The sequence below is a fragment of the Piliocolobus tephrosceles genome, unplaced genomic scaffold (genome assembly GCF_002776525.5).
Source record: "Piliocolobus tephrosceles isolate RC106 unplaced genomic scaffold, ASM277652v3 unscaffolded_319, whole genome shotgun sequence".
Taxonomy (NCBI): Eukaryota; Metazoa; Chordata; class Mammalia; order Primates; family Cercopithecidae; genus Piliocolobus; species Piliocolobus tephrosceles.
The window spans coordinates 7,782-19,637 of record NW_022315309.1 but is presented as its reverse complement, the minus strand read 5'-3'; the positions used below and the strand labels follow the sequence as shown (position 1 = coordinate 19,637).

The window sequence follows — 11,856 nt, the reverse complement described above, 5'->3', positions numbered from 1 at the left end:
CCATGAGGCATGAGAATCATTACAAGAAGGGAAATGGAACCTCCAAGATAATCTAAAGCTCAGTACTACGGCCAGATAAGGATAATATGAGAAAGGATATTCTTAATCGTGAGCTTAGATTCAAAATTTCACCTCAATTAAAAACATTCCTTACACACAAAAGTATAAAAGATTAGTAACTCAAGAACAGCCATCTATATGATAAAGATAATCCACTTGTGATAAATCTGGCTTATTCTAGGAATCCAAAGATGGAAAATCCAAAAATGTAAATTATCACACTAACAGATTAAAAGAGAAAAATATTTTATGATCATCCCATTAGATGCAGAAAATAAAATTGATAAAATTGAACACCCATTTATAATGAAAACATTTAACACAATACAAGTAACAGTTTTCTTAACCCAGTAAAATTCTTCAGCAATCGTTAGTCTTACTGATAATAAGAGTGTTCTGTTCAAAATCAGGATAAAGATAAATGTGCTTTTTCACATTTTATTAAAGGTCCAAACTAGCCTAGTAATGCAAGAAAAGTAAATAATAGGAAAAGGAAAGAAACCGAAGGAAGCAAAATTTATTATAGTATCAATATTTACCTAGAAAGAATAAAATAATGACAAATTATTAGAAATTAGAATAATTCAATACCATGGCTAGATATAAGTTTAATATTCAAAAATCAATTGCATTTCTATTATTTGGCAACAAACAGAAAACATTTTTTAAAAAATATGCCTTATGTATTAGGAAGAAAAATGCATAGGATCTGAATGAATCTAACAAAATACATGTAGTATTTGTATTGGGAAATTTATTTAAAAATTTTAAGATATAAATAGAAAAATAAAACACATTTATATGTATGAAGATTCATGTAATGCAGCTCTCCCCAGTTGATGTTCAGATTCAAAGCAATTTCAGCAAGATTGTCTTGCAGGTCACTTTTCACTAAATGATGCTGGAATAGTCTATCTATATGAGAAAAACCATATGTTATACACAAATATCAGTTCCAGGCCTAGCCGTTTTGAATGTTCCTAAGCTGGATGTCTTTTTGACATGTCTTTATAAATTTATAATGCTCCAGGCTTTTCTCAATTTTCCTTGTGCTAGCCTTGGAATCAGCCATTTTTTTCCAAGGAGCCCTGGTTCCTTTTAGAGGAGAATGGTATTTGGACACCAAGGCCTGAGTGATGTGCACTCGTTACTCCCAGTGTGTCCTTGTTTCTAGGCCCTTTCACTGCACATATGTGCACACGTGTGTGTGTATGAAATCATGATTTGATAACTATAGCTCCAATCCCAGCCCAATGCTATAGAAAGGCAGCCTAGTTAGGTACCTCAGAACTCACAGAAAAACACCACTGACTGCCATCTTCTGAAACTCCATCCAGTGGCAGAAGACACTCAGAAAGAGGGTCCAGGGAAATGCTCTCCATCCTGTGGGTCTGGTATCTACTATTCCCTCCAGGGAGGCTGCCCATGCAGGTAGCAGCAGCAGGGATCTAATAGGTGCCCTGCTAGGACTAGGCAGCCCAGGAAAGAGCCCTCTGCCTCTGCCAACTCACTACCCCACAATCCTGGTGTCTCTCACCCTCCACGTCATGGCAACAGGACATGGGAAGTACATTCTTCCTGCATCAGCAGCATGATTTGGGGCAGAGACAGAGCACCAGGGCACCAGATGAATCGAGCTGACCAGAATAGCACTAGCACTGCAAAGGCTCTGAAAACTAAACTGTCACTGTAACTATAGCACACAGAAGTAGGCCAGGACTTGCATGATAAACCTAAAAACAAAGTGACTGTCTGCTGAAATAGAAATTTAAAATAGGATCCACAGTCTCTAACATAATATAAAAAATGTACTGGACACAATAGAAAAACCACTCATCACAAGCAAGAATGGAGAAAATAACAACTTGAATGAGAAAAGACAATCAACAGATGTCAACACTGAGATGAATAGGATGTGGGGATTATTTGACAAGGGTTTTAAAGCAGTCATCATAAAAGCACTTCAATGAGCTGTTTTAAATACTCTGGAAGCAAATGAAAAGGCTATAAAATCTCACCAAATAATTTTTTTTTTTTTTTTAAAGAACAACTTGGTGATTATAGAACTGAAAAATACAATAACAAATTAAAATTCAGTAAATGGAGTTGGTAGCAGAGTGAATATTATATTACAGAGGAAGCAATCAGTGCTCTTGAAGATAGAACAATAGAAATCTCCCAATCTAAATTGAGAGAAAATCACAGGAAAAAGGACAGAGCCTCCGGGACCTATGGTGTAGTAACAAAAGATCTAATATTTATATCATCAAAATTTCAGAAGACATGGAAAAAGAGAGTGGGGGGCCAAACAGTATTTTAAGAAGTAATTGCTAAAAACTCCCCAAATTTGGTGAAAGACACACCTGCAGAGTGAAGACACTGAGCGATTCTCAAGTAAGACAAACCCAGAGAAATCCATGCCAAGATACATTATAAGTTAACTTTTAAAACTAAAAGAAAAAAATCCTGAAAGCAGGTATGGAGAAATGACACATCACCTATAGGGCAAAATTGATTTGAATTGTAGCAGACTTCTCATGTGAAACTAAGGAGGCCGGAAGATTGTGGCAGAACATTTGTCAAGATGAATTACATATTCAGTGTATGTTTCCTTTAGGAATGAAGGGGAAATAGACATTCTCCAATCAAGGAAAATTAAGATAATTTGTGGCTAGCAGAGAACCTTAAAAAATGGTTAATTGAAGTTCTTTTGTCAGGTTTGTTGAAGACCAGATGGTTGTAGCTACGTGGTTTTATTTCTGAGTTCTCTATTCTCTTCCATTCATCGATGTTTTTGTACAAGTACCATGCTGTTTTGGTTACTGTAGCCTTGTAATATAGTTTGAAGTCAGGTAGTCTGAGGCCTCCAGGTTTGTTCTTTTTGCTTAGGATTGTCTTGGCTATATGAGCTCTTTTTTGATAGCATGGAATCAACCCAAATGCCCATGAATGATAAACTGGATAAAGAAAACGTGATACATGTATACCATGGGATATTATGCAGTCATAAAAAGAAATGAGATCATGTTTTTGGCAGGGACATGGATGGAGCTGGAAGCCATTATTCTCAGCAAAATAATGGAGAAACAGAAAACCAAACACTGCATGTTCTCACTTATAAGTGGGAGCTGAACACCGAGTACACATGGACACAGGGAGGGGAACAATACACACTGGGGCTTGTCAGGGGAGGGTAGGGGGAGAGAGAGCATCAGGAAGAATAGCTAATGAATGCTGGGCTTAATACCTAGGTAATGGTGCAGCAAACCACCAAGGCACATGTTTACCTATGTAACAAACATGCACATCCTGCACAGATACGCTGGAACTTAAAATTTAAAAAGTTCTGGAAACAAAAAGGAAACGCAAGAAGGAATCCTAGCATATAGGGAAGAAATATAAAACAGCCAAATAGATACACAGAGGGTTAGATATAATAGACTATTCTTCTCATGAATATTTCCTTTTGTGTACTTTTTCTGCTTTATATTGTTATTCTTTATTTAGATTTTTAAGTCAAGGATTTAATTCATTTATTTTCACTCTTTCGTTTTTATTGATAAAGCTTTTGAGGCCATGAATTTGCTTCTTATCTTTGCTTTAAATGTCTTCCTTAGTTTCCACATGGAAATGGTATTTGCCTGCCATGCTGCTGCCATCATTCTATTTTTCACCTTTCTGAATCTGTTTCTGTTTGCCTTCCCTGTGTAGCATAAGTTGAGTCTGTCTTTGCTTTGTGAGATAATGTGAAAACCTTTGTTGTAAGTGTTATGTGTATTTGACTATATTTGCTTTGTTTCTGTATATGATTCTCTTTTATTTCAAACTCTTTGTATTTAGGAAGGTTACTATTCCTCAATTGTCGCATATTTGAAACTTTTTTTATAATGTCTATACTTGAATGACAGATTAGCTAGATATAAAATCCTTGGTTCTCACTTTTTAAAGTTTCTTAAAAATGCCTCTACACCACTGCTTTGGTTTATATGTTTCTTTTAACAAGTCTGATGCTAGCCAAATTCTCCTGTCCCTTGTAAATTATGTGACTTTTGTGCCTGGAGGTTCTGAGGAATTTTTCTTCATTTTTCATCATTCTACTGAAAGATGTCTTGAGTTAGTTTACCATACCAGATTAATTTTTTCCAGTACCCCCTGAATCCTTTCCAAATGCCGATTCAGGTCTTCTTTTATTTTTGGAAAGTTTTTTTGGATTATAATTTAAACATTAGTTTTGATTCATTGCTCTGGTTTTCTTTTTCAGGCGCTCCAGTTGTAAGTATGTGCCTTTCTTCCATTTCTGCCACGTTCTCTGTTACTTCTCACTTCTTTCTCTGGTATCATTTTCATTCTTCATCATTGTTTTAGTGCCTTTACTTCAATTCCTTCATTAACTTATTTGAATTTCTTTTCTTTTTATCATCTTGTGATTTAGTTTTTATTTTTTTGATGATAATCTCCTTTTCTTCCATTCCCTTTCTATGTCTAAACTATTTCTTTCTGCTTTTTTCCCCATTTCTGTTCTTGGTTTTTGAATTTCTTGTTTAAATTGATTTTTTAATATTTCTGAATGCTTGTTTGAGGATATTTAATTCAACTTTTAATTCTACATAATTTTCTTCTGCTTTGTGAGATTTTATTGTTCAGTGTTGTGGATTTCATTAACTGAAATATTTGACTTTCATGTTTGTTATCTTCTTAAAGAAGCTTTGGATATTTATATAGGCATTTTTTCATCTATTAATTATTTTGTGTTTTCTAGTCCAAGTGCAAACCTCTTCTGAGAATGTACCATAGTGTGATTTTTTCCAGTGAATAACATTTTTCTTTTTTTGTGCGTGATGGCAGTAGTGATGGATAGTCTTTTGGTTTGGGTTCTCGTTTTTCCTGCTGGATACTTTTTCCTTCTTGCACTCCCCTTTTTTATCCTCCTTTCTTTCCAGAAATGATGCCTTTCTGACATCAGTGTTTTTGTCCCTACTCACTCTTAGGCCCTGCTGTGTACTCCCATTTACCAATCTCCCAGGGCTCTTTTTACACATAGGGTGGACTTTTCTCTTTCTTGGGTTATTTTAGTTCCAATTTTGACCCCTGTCTTTCCTTTTCTTCTTTATCCTTTTGTGGGTCTCCCCTCATTCTCTGCAAAGGCTTAGGTCAGGGACTTGAGGTATAACTCTATATATTCGTTGCTTCCTTTTCAATTCATAGGTGATTTGAAGTTTGTGCTGTTACCTTTTTTCCATATATGTGGTTGTATTGTTCTACTTGGTTGATATATGGAAAGATTTGAATTTAGGCTGCTGTAACTTTTCCCAGGCTAACCAGAAGTACACAATTGTTCCCTTTTTAATCAAGGCTAGTCAAAAAATCAACAACAACACAGAAACCTCATTGCCATTCTAGTTCATATTCCTCTTTCTTAAAGGAAAGCTTCAGTTTTCACATTTCAAACTGTTATTTCTTGAAGATGGGTTCATATATTTCCACAGGAGTGGTGGAAGAACTTTTAAGGTAGTGTTTTAAAAAATGGATTTTCAGCTGAGAAATAATATTTAGAAACAAACACATAAACACTCCCTTTTCTTTCTTTTTTTTTTTTTAACACTCCCTTTTCTTAACAGCAATCAAAAGGAAGTAACCTTTTAAAACTTCCTTTAGATTAGGATATGTATGAGCAGCCACTTTTCTGACGCACATGGGGTTTTCTCTTTGTTCAAATCCCCCCTCCCTCTGTCTCTGTAAAGGAAGCTATTTTCTTTTTCCTTCTTTCTTTCTTGCCTATTAACCTTTCACTCCTTAAGACAAAAAAAAAAAAAAAAAAAAGAGATTTAGGATATGTAGAATTCTAGTGTTGCTACATATATTTTATACCAGTGTCATCAGTTTTAATTCTTTGCTTTTAAACAAGATTTTCTAAAGGAAATTTAAAAAAAACTCACCATTTATACCTCTCATAATTAAAATTTTTATATGTCATTTATAGATATAACTGAATACTTTAACTGGGTGATTTGTAGTTTTAAATACTGGACTTCTATTTTAATTTCTAGCTAATTCAAGGGAGTGCCTGGTGGTTTGGAACAATCATTTTGAAATTTCTGACATCTAAAATCTTAGGCGTTTCAGACCACGTAAGTACTTTTTAGTTAAAACATAAAAGTTCTTATAAATATGCAGCTTAATGAAAACTTTGAAACCATCTATTCTTACCTCTTCATTTTACAGAGGTTAAATGTCTTCTTTAAGGTCTTTAGACGAGTTACTGGCAGAGTCAATAATAAAATCTTGCAGTTCAGTGATCTTTGCAACCCACTAAAAAGAAAGAATATTCATCAATGCTGACTTGGCCTTTCAGGAAAAAACTACTAATAATTTGTTAAGTAGTTATTTGTTTATATTTCAGTAAAAATACAAATAATTAGTTGTTTACATCATAAGTTACCCATTTATTGCAGATGTTAACATATGGGAGACTGTCCTCAGCTTTGAAAACATAGAACTCTTAAAATCGCAGTATTGTTTTATTTATTTGTAACTGTGGACTAAAATCAATGTATGATTTGATGTTTTAAGGCCTTTCTTGTTCTATAAAAAGAGAATGTTAAAAAATTTTGATCTTTTCATTTTCTAGGAAATACATGCAGAGCATTTATCTCTCATGTGGTATTTCTGTTTGTTAATGTCTTAAAGAGTAGCCCCTTTTCAAGGGCTAAGTCCCTGCTTAACTAACTGGTTTGGGGAATAGAAAACAATGCATGAATCTGCTTTTTATTTCTAGCACTTTCTGTTTAGAAATAAGCATACATGAGTATATCATACAAAATCAATTTTGAAATTTACCTCATTTAATGCTATCCAGTTAGGGCCCTGTTTGGTGCTGAAATTATGTATTTTGGCAAGGGATTATGGTATTATGCTATCTCTATGCAATATAACATGCAACATGTTTATATTAAATACAATTTCTAAATGTAAGTGTATGCCATTTGTTGCTAGCTTTGCATGGTGGTTTATTAGTTTATTTGTTGCTGCTGTTCTCTGGTATGTCTGACACATTTCCCCATTCTCCTTTCTTTTTTATTGTTTTTAACTTTATTATGTATGTCTTATGATAAACTTTATTTAGATCTTCTAAGATGTTTATTTATTTAAGTTTGTTCATGATTATGTTTCTTGACTTACTTCACACTTACTTCACATTGACCTCCAGCTCTTTACAAATCTGTTTTTTTTTTTGAAACATAGTCTCACTCCGTCGCCCAGGCTGGAGTGCAGTGGCCAATCCTGGGTCACTGCAGCCTCCACCTCCTGGGCTCAAGCGATTCTCGTACCTCAGCTTCCTGAGTAGCTGCGATTATAGGCACGTGCCACAACGCCTGGCTAATTTTTATATTATTAGTAGAGATGGGGTTCCAGCATGTTGGCCAGCCTGGTCTCAAACTCCTGACCTCAAGTGATCTGCCTGCCTTGGCCTCCCAAAGTGCTGGGATTACAGGTGTGAACCACCACGCCTGCCGTACAAATTAAAAAAAAAAAATACAAACACACTTCCTTGGTAGTCCTGAGTGACTTCCTTTATGTGACAGTTATGAGGAAGACGTGAAATTATAGTGGTTTGGTTAAATTAATTGAATGAAAACCACTGATAATCATCAAACTTGTTATAAAATGATTCCTATCCCTATAAAATAATTTGAATTAAAAGTTTACTTGCCAAATATTTTCCTTTTTCTGGCCTTCCGAGGATGCTGTGGAAAAATAATTGTCTCACCAAGAGCAGGTTGTAAATAATCAGTAGAAAAATAGAAGTTCTGCATTGGGTTTGGTTGTTGGTATCTATTTTTAGCCTTGGAGATCAAATAGCTAAGTCAAAGATCAGAGTGGTATGTATAATTGTTGTAATTCTTATGAGGATCAGGTCTCATATTCAATGGTTTGAATATATGTCTGTAAAACATCACGAAGTACCAAATATTGTAATCAGCCTGTGAGGCTTTGTGAAAATGACAGTGCACAGAAAGCTTATGACCTACAATGTATGTTGAAAGAGGTTAAGTAAAATAGTTTTTCATCATAAATTGTATTATAAAGTGTAATTAACTACATGATGGTTTCTTCTCAGCAGATATTTATTTTAGCTCACTCTTTATCATATTCTATTTTTTTCTGTCTTCTTTCTACTTTTCATTTTTCCTGATATTTCTCTATTTTCAGTTATCTTGAGAAGTCAGCACATCGTATGTTTGGTTCACTGCAGTTTTTTGTTCTCTTAGAGGGATGTCTAAATACATTGGATTTATCTGCTCTATAAACTTTGTTATTCTTACATCAATAAAGTATTACTGGCTATCGGCTATACTCATTTGTGTAATTTTAATTCATTTTACTTTATTTTCTCCCAGATTCGCCTGAGTGATCTTATAGCAGCCAAAATCTTAAGTTATACAGATTTTGATACTTTAATGTACACCTGTGCTCCTGAATTTGACTTCATGGAAAAAGCGGTATGAATGTTTCTTTTCTCCTTCTCTACTAATAGGAGTTTTTGCTCTAGTTTTAATCTGAAACTCCAAATTTTTACTCAGAAACAGTCAACTTATTTTATATATATATTTTTTACTGTAACTTTTGCTAATCTACCTTCCTTACTTGTTTTTTTGTCTGTTAAAAAAAAAAGGTAGCCTCTATCTTATAGTTATTGATGATGGTTAAATGAGATAATCTGAGAGAGTGTTTAACATACAATATGACCCATAATAATTACTATTATTACAAATCAATTACTTTCAATAATCTAGGCCAATGGGAAATATGGGACCATTCAGGAAAAAGTCTCAATTCTTGTTTCTGTTTTAAAGAAATTCAGTTTTATTACAGTTAACACCCCAAATATTATAACATTTTTAACAAGGTGTTACCAAGAAAGGTATGCTACTGATGAGTTTTAATGAACATATAAAAATTTATTTTAAATTATACAAATGCAAGGTATTCTTTTTAAAAAGTTCATGTTATAAAGCTTTAAAATATAGGCTGGACGTGGTGGTTCATCCCTGTAATCCCAGCACTTTGGGAGGCCAAGGCGGTTGGATCACTTGAGGTCAGGAGTTTGAGACCAGCCTGGCCAACATGGTGGTAACCCCATCTCTACTAAAAATACAAAAATTAACCAGGCATGTTGGTGCATGCCTGTAGTCCCAGCCTGAGTAGGAGGCTGAGACAGAAGAATTGCTTGAACCCAGGAGGCGGAGATTGCAGTGAGCTGAGATCATGCCAATGCACTCCAACCTGGGTGACAGAGTGAGACTCTGTATCAAAAAAAAAAAATTGGTTTCTTTGTAGAATCATGGAACACAAGATCAGGAAGGGCTCTTAGAGACCATGCCATAAAGTTCTTTATTTGCAGACAAAGAAAAGCTTAAAAAATTTGCCTAAAGTACACACACAAGCCAAGATCAGATCATGGATTCTAATAGATTCTAGAACTCTCAATCCAGGGCTCTTTCCTCTATCTGAAGCTTAATTTTTTTCATAGAACATAACAAAGTTGCTACTGGATTGATTATTCCTTGTGTAATCATTATGAATTCTGAATTAGTGGTAAATAATAAAATTTTACATTCTTCTCTTATCCATCCAACCAGTCATCCATTCATTCAAAAACTATTATTGACCACTAGTTATCTGTGAGGCAGTTTGCTATAGCACGATAAAGAGGAAAATGAACTGGTTTCTTGCTTTTAAGAAATGTGTAATTTAGTTACATGGTAAATTACTCCTTATCACAATAACAGGTCATCAGAATTAGTTAGCCAATGTTATTTCTGTATTTATTCATAGTTTTAGTAATTAACTTTGGTTAGCTTTCTTTCTTGTTAGCTCTAGTTTCACTAATGAAAATAATGGAGCTATGTAGTACAGAAAATTACAATGTAGGACCCAGGGATCGGTAAACACACATTTTAAAACTTAGTATTATGTAAATAAAAAAAAAGAAAAGAAAAAAATAGATATAGCAATTCTAGTTTTATTAAAATAAGAAATTTTTCATTAAAGTTTTGGAATACTTTTTATAGGTATTTTTGTAATTTTAATTATTTTATTAAGGCATGGAAGACAATATATATACATACTGCTGGTGACAAGGAAATTTTACCTTTTACTTTTAAGGAATGTTATCATGGCACTTAGTTTGACATAGATGTTTACTAATTTAATGTAAAATTCATAAGTAACTTTTGAATAATTTGGTATATTTCAGACTCTGCTGAGATACACAAAGACATTATTGCTTCCAGTTGTTATGGTGATTACATGTGTTATCTTTAAAAAGGTATTTTTAAACAAATTATTATTTGTTTTTGGCATCAATATAAGGACTATAATAATGCAAATTGCTCAGAATTCTATGTTATTTTTAGGATAAACTCTTTCTAAAAGTTTGCTTTTTATTTAGATCTTTCATTATCGATCTTTTTATAAAAAGCTATGATAAAAGGTATTCTTATTTTTTCTTTCAAAAGATACATACCAGTCACCAGCTGTGTATCAGAGACTACAGTAACATTGTAGGTACACCCGAACAAATAAGATGTGGCCACTCCTGTCTTGGAACTTACAGTCCTGGATTATTGGGGGTGGGGGTGCAAGCGTGAAGCAAATAATCGCACAAATGTCTAAAGAATTAAAATTTTTATAGGTGCTATGAAAGAAAAGTCCTTGACAACAACATTAGTATCTTTCAAATACAAAGCACAGTGAAGTCTTGATCTATTTTGAGTGGGCCTGAGTAGAAGAAATTTGTATAGCTAATTAAAAAGTATTTTTCTACATGTTCACTGTTTCCATGACAGAAGAAAATAACATCTCAATGAAAGAAATAATCTTCAAAATACCAGTGGCAGGTTTTCTTGGTCTGGGTAGAGTTTATCTAAAAGCATGGTTAAAGACAGTGGGGGTTTTTTTTTTTTTTTTTTCTTAGCAGTGTTGAGCCATCTTTATTTATATTATTTACAAGCTATCTAGTCTTAAGTCAGTATGTATTTATTTTATACTTTTAAGCAGATAGCAATGCGATTTCCCTACCACCATACCAGTTGTGTTCTTGTTGAAAGGAGTTTTCTGTATTTAAAGTCAAATTGCTTATCTTCTCTTAGTTGCCACACTTCTCACGCCTTTGTTTACACACAGATGTGAATAATTTAAGAGTGGGAAAGGTATCTCCCTCAACATCTCTGTTGTTTTACCCTTGATCCAGTTCCCTGGTGACCACGTGGAAAGAGTCAAGATAAAGGAAACAGGGAGGAATGAGTAAAATGTGAGCAGGTTTACTGCCCTGAATCCTTTCGGCCCATGCTGGCTTAGAATGAAGATTTTCTCACTGACCTGTTTCTTTTCCATCAAGGCAAAATGTCAAGTTATTCTTATAAGGCTCCACTTCGAGGGGCCAGTACATGAATTAACTATTCAGTGGAGAGTCAGCCAATGTGAGAGAAACTGATAGCTAGATCCTCAACTGCTATATTTTAAAAAATTAAGATCCAAGACTTATAAATACATTACTAGTTTCCAAAAACACCACATCCTGAACTATGCATGTGCACTAACAGGGGCATGTGCGTACACACACACACACAAACACATGCACACACACGTCCCTGCAGCCACCCACGTTTCATACACACACACGTGCACACGCACACACACACATCCCTGCAGCTAGCCAAGTTTCACACACACACATACTCAAGTGTGCGTGCACACACACACTCATCCCTGCAGCCAGCCAAGTTTCATACA

General features: G+C 34.3%; 1 long non-coding RNA gene across 1 annotated transcript; it reads left to right on the top strand.

The window, feature by feature from the left end:
• The first annotated feature begins 6,101 nt into the window (after window positions 1–6,101).
• Window positions 6,102–11,435, top strand: LOC113220063. The gene is made up of 4 exons (XR_003307009.2): window positions 6,102–6,188; window positions 8,460–8,561; window positions 10,319–10,390; window positions 11,315–11,435. It is a non-coding gene; the product is annotated as an uncharacterized LOC113220063 (long non-coding RNA).
• The last annotated feature ends 421 nt before the right edge of the window (window positions 11,436–11,856 follow it).